Genomic DNA, 8,764 nt, shown 5'->3' on the forward strand with positions numbered 1-8,764 from the left:
TATATCTGACTTTGTAATAAAGAAATAAATAAATCTTAAAAAAAAAAAAAAAGAAGAAAGCATTCATTGCCTTAAAAGAAGACAAGCACAGCAAGTGGTGTCTTTAGAATAGATGTCATGGCATATCAGACCATTAAACCCTCAACATTTTTTGATATGGCAGAACTCTGAACTTTGTTATAATGCTATGATCTGGTCCCTCCCTAAACTTGTGCGGGTAGTTCAGACACCAAAATGTTAGGTTAGCAGGAGTAAGAAAATGAAAACTTAATCCAGTTACAATGAAGCCTCTGGGAAATACTACGATGAAAGGATGGAATTACTGCCTCAACATCTCTCAAATCTTCAGAATAATCTCTGATTGGAGAGGTGGGGGATGGGGGTATTCCACTTGGCCTTTCTACCCTAAGATCCTTCAGTCTTTTGTTCTGGGAACCGATGTGAGAAGACGCTCAGTGAGCGTTCTTATTTTGCATCTGGAATTGGACGGATCCAGCAGACCCTGAGAAACCAGTTCAGTTGTCCTACATGCCATCTGTTACCTCGTCTTCGAAACAGTCCCATCCTGACAGGAGGTTTGCAGTGGCAGTCTGGATTGCCTCAGAGCAGCGCAAAGGCACAACTGTTCCCTAATAACCTGCACAGGTCTGTCATTCCCCTCCCTACATCTAGAGTCACATTAGCCAACGGCTGCACTTCCACCTGCGGAAAGCTTAGTGAAGACTTAGGGTACGCAACTTGTATTCATGAAACAGGATCCTTTCTCTCACAACACAAGGCTTTTGGGGGCACTGGGGACCAGGCAAAAGACCTCAGTTAGGTTTCTCTGCAGACACAGTTATCCTTCTGCCTTTATGTCAAGTAACATGAGAGTGAACTGCTCACTTTATTGCTGTGGTCCTTGATCAATTAGTTACTGCCACAGCTCCCCGTCTTGAGTTACTGTTCAGTCTTGGGCATACTGTGGTAAGTGCTGTAATATTTTTTTCTATTAAGTGCCAAGTGAACTTGTCCTTTGGGGAGTCCATCATTTATGTGGAGATCAGAGAAAGTATTTTCATTATAAGATTTTCTGTCATCATTATGGCCTATAAAAAAGTCACCACGAGTCTTTTTAAGGATGACTGACTCATCACAGGTCATGCATTTCTTTACCCTATGGGCAAGGATTTGGGGTGGGATAGTTAGATTTTTATGCAGGTTTATTGGTGAGTTAGTTGAGTAGAAGGCAGATAGGGATGTCCTCCGATGTTCCTACCTCCTGGAGCTGTTAGATGTCTAACTCCACACGGTGCCAAGTAGATCCTGGCATTTTCATTTAAGAGATGCTAAAACTATTGCATGCAGCTTCCAATTCGTGAATAGAGGAGACTTTCAAAGCCATACCCACACTCCACACTTAAGCCAAGGTATTAAATAGGTAAAGACACAAGACTCAAGGTGACTGCTGTATCCATCAGGGTTACAAAATTAACAAAAAGTAAGCAAAAATTAAATAACCGTTTGCAAAGATGAGGTCATAATGCAAGGAAACCATAAAAATATAGTTTAGGGGCCCGGTACGGTAGCCTAGTGGCTAAAGTCCTCAACTTGAGTGCGCCAGGATCTCATGTGGGTGCCGGTTCTAGTCCCTGTGGTCCCACTTCCCACCCAGCTCCCTGTTTGTGGCTTGGGAAGGCAGTTGAGGATGACCCATGCCCTTGGGATCTTGCATGGGAGACCCGGAGGAGGCTCCTGGCCTCAGATCAGTAACAGCTATGCCATTGCGGTCACCTGGAGAGCGAATCAACGGATAGAAAATCTTCCTCTCTGTCTCTCCTCTTCTCTGTGTAGCTTCAGAAGCAGATCTGAACACATATCCTGGCTTTGTCACTTCCAAGTTAGCAGTAGGCCCCCAAATCCTTGTTCTGGGCAGAGTGGATTCGATGCCAAGAGCACCCCTCTTGTGCCAACCTGGGCACCTACAGCCTAAACGACCACTGCTTCCACGTTGGAAACACTGTTAGTTTTCTTTCTTTCCAACACAGCAGGTCTATAAAACCTGAGGACAAACGGGATTTTAGGAGCTTTCATGACCCCAGGCGCAGTGCTGGCAGCTTTTTATCCTTCTAGAGGCTGTTTGTCCTTCCCCAATTGTCGGAAGGGGTGGTAGGGTGTTAACCCTCCCTTTCCTACCCACTGCCATTTCAGACCATTGTGTTTCCATTCTTGCAAAAACTTTCCCCCCAGTATGAAGTTGGGCCATCTGGCTCTGCTATCCTCCAGCTGCCATACTTAATAAGGGCTTCAGCATCCATTATTCCATCTCAGCATCCTGGGTGGTTTTAGAAAAACCAATTAAGTATTTTTTATTTTTTTTACCTTCTCATCTCCAACTTCCACTCCCACCAAGGTATTTCTAAAAGTCTGTGGAGGTCAAGTGTTGTGCTTTGTGTTAAGGCACTGCTTGGGATGTTTGCATTTCACAAATAAAGGACAATTCACGTCCTGATTCCTCGGACTCTGATTCAGCTTCCTGCTAAAGTTCCAGGAAAGGCAGTGGATACTGGTCCAAATACCAGCACCTATATGGGATCCTGATCAATGGAAGGTGAGCATTTAGCCTTCTAGTTATCGCACCAGGCCCTATAATTTTTTTTTTTAATATTGTTTACATAGTTGAGAGGGATGCATGCCCATACAGGCTTCTGACTAGGGCAAGGAGGGTCAGGTATGGAGGAAAGTGGGTGGGACACATGTTTCGTCTTTTATTTCCCCCCATGTGTCAGCAGGGGAGGAGGCAGAGAGGGATGCTCCTTGCTGTCAAACTACATCAGCACCCAGGGATGGGTGGGTGATCCTCTGAAGATGCCCCAGAAACCCTAATGAGGGGAAGAGTGTTCTGGGTGTTGCTTAAGTTTTTTTTTTTTTAAGATTTATTTTTATTAGAATGTCAGATATACAGAGAGGACGAGAGACAGAGAGGAAGATCTTCTGTCCACTGACTCACTCTCCAAGTGGCTGCAGTGGCTGGAGCTGAGCTGATCTAAAGCCAGGAGATTCTTCTGAGTCTCCCATGTAGTTGCAGGGTCCCAAGGCTTTTGGGCTGTCTTCCATTGCTTTCCCAGACCACAAGCAGGGAGCTGGATGAGAAGCGGGGCCGCTGGGACTCAAATCTATGCCCATATGGGATCCTAGTACGTGCAAGGCGAGGACTTCAGCCACTAGACTACTGTGCTGGGCCTGTTTGAGTGGTTTTCATAGTCCTGAGATATTGTTAGTTTCATTGCACAGGGTTGAGAAAATCTTTCCAAAGATTACTGGTTGACAAAGTCCACCTAATGCATCAACAGACCCAGATATTTGCTGATTAGCTTGGCCAGGAGACTTGTCCAACCTGTTCTGCTTTCCATTCTCTGATGAGGCAGTTGACATCCCTTGCTAGCCTAGATGAGCTGGCTGCCATATCCCCCATGTGCATCTGGGCATGGTGTCCACTGCACAGGCATCAGTGACCGAGGAGGCCTAGTCTCAATACATGCACTCCAAGGTCAGATTACATATTTTGTGACTTTCCCTGTGGTCAGGGTCTGAGTCCAGCATCAGGGAATTCCTCAAAACCTTGCCTAGGATGACACACTTGACTCTTATGTGTGTCAGCCAGTGCTGGGTCAGGTGCGGTCTGCCACCTGCACCGGTCAATTCACACGCAAGTGGAAGCAACTTGGTCAGTTCCACCTAATCCCTACATCTCACATGAACTTATGGATGTTGCAGCCATCCACCTGCCACAGACCTTGTCCTCATGCATACCAGTGGGTGCCATAGCCTATTTGGGGCAAATCCCAATAACTCTGACCTGACCCGGCCCAGTCCTGGTTTTTGTGCATGTTAGCCTCTGCTGCAATCAAGCATGGCCCAGCCCACATCCCATCCCGCTCTCATGTGCACCCATGGGTGCTGCTGCTTAGGTCAGCCTGACCTGCCCCTAGATCCTGCCCTCATGTATGTTAACAGGTGCTACCTCCTTGTCCAGCCTGGTTCTTCTTCTTCTTCTTTTTTTTTTTTTAATATTTATTTATTTTTAGTGGAAAGGCAGATAGACAGAGAGGAAGATCTTCCGTCCGATGGTTCACTCCCCAAGTGACTGCAACGGCTGGAGCTGAACCAGTCCAAAGCCAAGAGCCAGGAGCTCTTCCGGGTCTCCCACACGGGTGCAGGGTCCCAAGGATTTGGGCCGTCCTCAACTGCTGTCCCAGGCCACAAGCAGGGAGCTGGATGGGAAGCAAAGCCACCAGGATTAGAACCTGCGACCATATGGGATCCTGGCTTGTTCAAGGTGAGGACTTTAATCACTACACTATCGCACTGGGCCCCCCAACCCTGGTTCTTGTGCTTGCTAAAGACAAGTACAACCTAGCAGGGAAGTGTCCACAGTTCCCCTGCTAAGCATGTCCCCAGCCCTGGGTCTTGTGCCTGCCTGTGACTACTGCAGTACAGCCTGATATGACTTGCATTCTGTCCCAGCACTTGCCAAGTAGTGCTACAACCTAGCTTGCCTGGCCTGAACCCATTCTAGCTCTATTGTGCACCACTGGGTGCAGCAGCCTAGCCCACCCCCCAGACCAGCCAACCACGAGTCTCCACTCTCACACTCACTTGTGGAACAGTAGCCCAACAAGGGAGTCCCCTAAGTTCCCCTTTCTGGCCCACTTCCAGCACTGAATCTTGCATGTGCCAGCAGGTGCTGCAGCACAGTCTGAGATGGCCCACCCCATCTGAGCATTCGCTAGCAGGTGCTACAGGCTGGCACAGCCCAGCCACCCTCAGTCCTAGTTCTTGCCAGGAGGCATAGCAGCTTAGTCCAGCCTTGCCCACCCTCAGCCCTCACATGAACTGGCAGGTGCTATGGTCCAACTTAACCTGGCCTGAACCCTGAACTGGCTCTCAATCATGCCAGTGTGTACTGTGGACTGATCCTGCCCGGCCTGCTCCCAGACCTGGCTCACACATGTGCCAACGGGTGTTGCAGCCTAGTCTGGACTATCCTGCTTTTATCCACAGCTCTCATGTTCACCAAAAAGAGCTGTGCCTTGCAGGGGAGTTCTCCAAGATTCCCTACCAAGCCCACTCCTATCAATGGATCTCACATACGCTGAGGGGTACTGCAGCATAGACAGACATGGCTAGCTCTCAGTCTTGGCACTTACTAGTGGGTACTGTGGCCTAGCCTAACTGGCCTGCACCCATTCTTTCACCAATAGGTACTACAATCTAGCCCAGCCTGACATAGCCCCAGACCTGGCTCTCGTGTGACTTGGTGGGTGCTCCAGCCTACTCTGGCATATCCCACACTCATCCTGATTCCCACAAGCACCGGTAGGTGCTGGAGCCCAGCCTGCACATATGCTGATGCATGTTGCAGTTTTATCCAGCCTGGTCCGCGCACCATTGACCACTGCAATCACCACTGGGAGCTGCAGTCCAGTAGGAGTCTGCAGAGTTCCTCTATAAGGCTCATTCCAACTCTGGGTCTTGTGCATGCTGGTAGGTGCTTCAACCAGTTTGGCATGACCCACCCGCAGTCTCAGCTCTTTCTGGTGGGTGTTGCAGTCCAGCCTAGCTGAGTGCACCCTACATCCTGTCCTGGCTCTCATGTGTGCCACCAGGTGCTAAGGCCTGACCCAGCCTGGTCTTTCCCTAGATCAGGCCCATACAAATGCTGATAAGTGCTGCAGCCTTGCCTTGGCTGGCCTGCCCCCAGCCCTGACTCCAGTGCTCCTTAGATGGAGCCAGAGCTTAGCAAAGGAGTTCCCTAAATTCCCCTATGAGACCAGCTCCTAACCCCTCATCTCAAATGTGCCATTGAGGGTTGCAGTCCTGCCTAGCACAGTCTACAATTAGTCCTGGCCCCCACCTGCTCCGGTTGGTGCTATAGCCTGGTCCCACTTAGCTCCCTTGGGAGTTCCTATCATTTCAGTTCTGTGGTCTAGCCTGGTTCAGCCTGTCAGTACCCCAGCTCTCTGTTTAAACTGATGGGTGCTGCAGTCTCACAAGTCCCCTACAGATTCTGTCCCCAGATCAGGTTTCCTCACATTTTGGTGAGTGTTCTGGCCTAGTTTGACATGGCTCACCCACTGCTCTGATGCTGACTCTTATAGGAGTACTGCAGTCTAGCCCGGCCACGCATGCCCTCCTAGCCCCAGCTTTCATTAAGTCCTAGCCCAGGTATCCCACCCACATGGGGGATGCCTTGCCCTGACCCAGACATTTCCTCTGGTTCCTCTCTGCTGCCCCCACACCAAATCATTCCATCTCAGCTCCCTTCCCTACCTGTGAGTGCAGTGGCCCCATCCGTGGAAGCCCCCAGAAATCATTCTTCTCCTGTCAAACATGCCCTTAGCCACTCCAACTCTGGTAGGTAACCAGATCCCTTTATTGGGCAATCTGAAACCCCCACATGGGAACCAGGGTGGTATGTCCCAACCTGGAGTTCCCAGCATTACCCATTTATATTAAAATAAATAAATACATAAATAAGCAACTGTGTGCTGGTGCACTGGTAAGGTTAACACAAATTTGGCATTAAACAGGTCCAGAATGCCCACTAGAATGTCCTGGCTGCTTCATTTCCAACCTAGCTCAGGTCCTTGGCTGTATCTCCGTCTTTTCCCTCTCCCCTCTCAAAGCAGCTAGGTTAGGTTATCATGCTGGGTCCTATCATTAGATTTTTAAAAGGTAGTTTTCTGGCCTGGGACAGTAGCCTAGTGACTAAAGTCCTTGCTTTGACTGCACCGGGATCCCATGTTGGGGCTCCCTGCTTGTGACCTGGGAAGGCAGTGGAGGGCAACCCAAGGACTTGGGACCCTGCACCAATATGGGAGACACAGAGGATGCTCCTGGCTCCTGATCAGCTCAGCTCCAACTGCTGTGGCCACTTGGGGAGTGAATCAGCACATGGAAGATCTTTGGTTCTCTTTCCCCCTATGGATCTGAATTTCCAATAAAAAAAAATCTTTAAAAAATTTTGTACTGTGTACAAATTTGTGCATAAAGATGAATTAAAAAAGTAAAGCCAGGACCCAGCACGGTGGCCTAGTGGCTAAGTCCTTGCATGTGCCAAAATCACATATAAGTGCCACTTCTAATCATGGCGGCCTCGCTTCCCATCCAGCTCTCTGCTTGTGCCCTGGGAAAGCAGTCGAGGACGGCCCAAAGCATGGGGATCCTGCACACAGGTGGAAGACCAGAAGAGGATTCCGCGCCTGGTTTTAGATAGGCTCAGCTCCAGGCATTGCGGTTGCTTGGGAAATGAGTCAGCGGATGGAAGATTTTTCTCTCTTTTTCTCTTCCTATCTATATATCTGCTTTAAAAAAAAATTAGAAAGAAACAAAGTAAAGACAGATCTAAAATGAAAAGTGTGGGCCTGGTGCGATGGTTCAACGGCTGAATCTTCACCTTATAAGTGCCAGGATCCCATGTGGGTGCAGCTTTGTGTTCTGGCTGCTCCACTTCCCATCCAGCTTCCTGTTTGTGACCTGGGAAGGCAGGGGAGGATGGCACAAGGCCTTAGGACACACACGGGAGACCCAGAAAAAGCCCCGGCTCTTGTCATGTGGGAAGCGAACCAGTGGACAGAAGATCTTGATGCTTCTCCTTCTTGCCACCAAATCAGATTTGCTTTTCCAATAAAGATAGGTAAATCTCTAAAAATAAAAAGATTAAAAGATAAAATGAAAAACTCCATTCTTCCAAGGCCCTTTACTCAATGTAATTTTTTTAAAGATTTATTTTTATATTGGAAAATCAGATATAGAGAGCAGATGAGACAGAAAAAGATCTTCTGTCCTATGATTCACTCCCCAAGTGACCACAACAGCTGGAGTTGCAGTGATCCGAAGCCAGGAGCCTGGGGCTTTTTCTGGGTCTCCCACGCAGGTGCAGGTTCCCAAGGCTTTGGCTTGTCCTCTACTGCTTTCCCAGGCCACAAGCAGGAAGCTGGATGTGAAATGGGACTACCAGGATTAGAACCTGCGACCATATGGGATCCTGGTGTGTGCAAAGTGAAGATTAGCAGCTAGGCAACTGCACTGGACCCTACTCATTGTAAGTTTAAAAAAAATATTTACTTATTAATTTGAAGAACAATTACAGAGACATTCATCTTCCTTCCACTGGTCCACTCCCAGCCATGGCTGAAATGGCTAATGCTATGCCATGTAAATCCAACAGTTAAATTTCATCCAGGTCTCCAACAGGAGTGGGAGGAGAGTAGGGGCCTAAGTGCTTGGGCCATCTTGCTTTGCATTTCTCAGGCCATTAGCAGGAAGAGGGATTGTAAGTAGAGTAGCAGGGACACCAGCTGGTGCTCACATGGGATGCTGGCTTCATAGGCAGCAGCTTAACCCACTATACCACAATGTCAGCCTCTCACAGTAATTTTGTTTTTAAATTCTTTTAAAAAAATTTTTGGACAGATATACAGAGAGGAGGAGAGACAGAAAGATCTTCCATCCGATGATTCACTCCCCAACAGGCGGTACTGCGCCGATCCGAAGCCATGAGCTCCTCCAGGTCTCCCACACGGGTGCAGGGTCCCAAGGCTTTGGACCATCCTTGACTGCTTTCCCAGGTCACAAGCAGGGAGCTGGATGGGAAGCAGGACTGCAGGGATTAGAAATGGTGCCCATATGGGATCCTGGCATGTTCAAGGTGATGGCTTTAGCCGCTAGGCCACCACGCCAGGCCCTCACAGTAATTTTTTTAAAAAGGTTTATTTTTGTT

Source organism: Ochotona curzoniae, unplaced genomic scaffold, assembly GCF_017591425.1.
Source record: "Ochotona curzoniae isolate NIBS_2020 unplaced genomic scaffold, NIBS_Ocur_1.0 scaffold_2683, whole genome shotgun sequence".
Classification (NCBI taxonomy): Eukaryota; Metazoa; Chordata; class Mammalia; order Lagomorpha; family Ochotonidae; genus Ochotona; species Ochotona curzoniae.